The following is a 325-nucleotide window of genomic DNA, read 5'->3' on the forward strand; positions in this document are numbered from 1 at the left end:
CATCGTTGTCAGTGGCTACTTCCCATCCTCTCAGTGAAAATGTTCAACACGCTCTATCACAGCACAGCTATTCAGCTGTCGGTTCTCGATCATGTCGGAATAAAATCCAATGATTCTTTTGTGTCTGTCACTAACGCCCCACAATCGCGAGTTTGAAGCTCGTCACAGTCATTCAATCCTTGAATCATACTCAGAATACCACAGACAAGGTTTAGACCTTCCGGATTCTCTTAAATGCCGCCATCAATTCTAGCTTATACCACGAAGATTCCGATTAAGGGATCCAAGAGATATCCACTCAATCTAAGGTAGAACGGAGGTGGTC

Source organism: Arachis duranensis, chromosome 3 (genome assembly GCF_000817695.3).
Source record: "Arachis duranensis cultivar V14167 chromosome 3, aradu.V14167.gnm2.J7QH, whole genome shotgun sequence".
NCBI classification, from domain to species: domain Eukaryota; kingdom Viridiplantae; phylum Streptophyta; class Magnoliopsida; order Fabales; family Fabaceae; genus Arachis; species Arachis duranensis.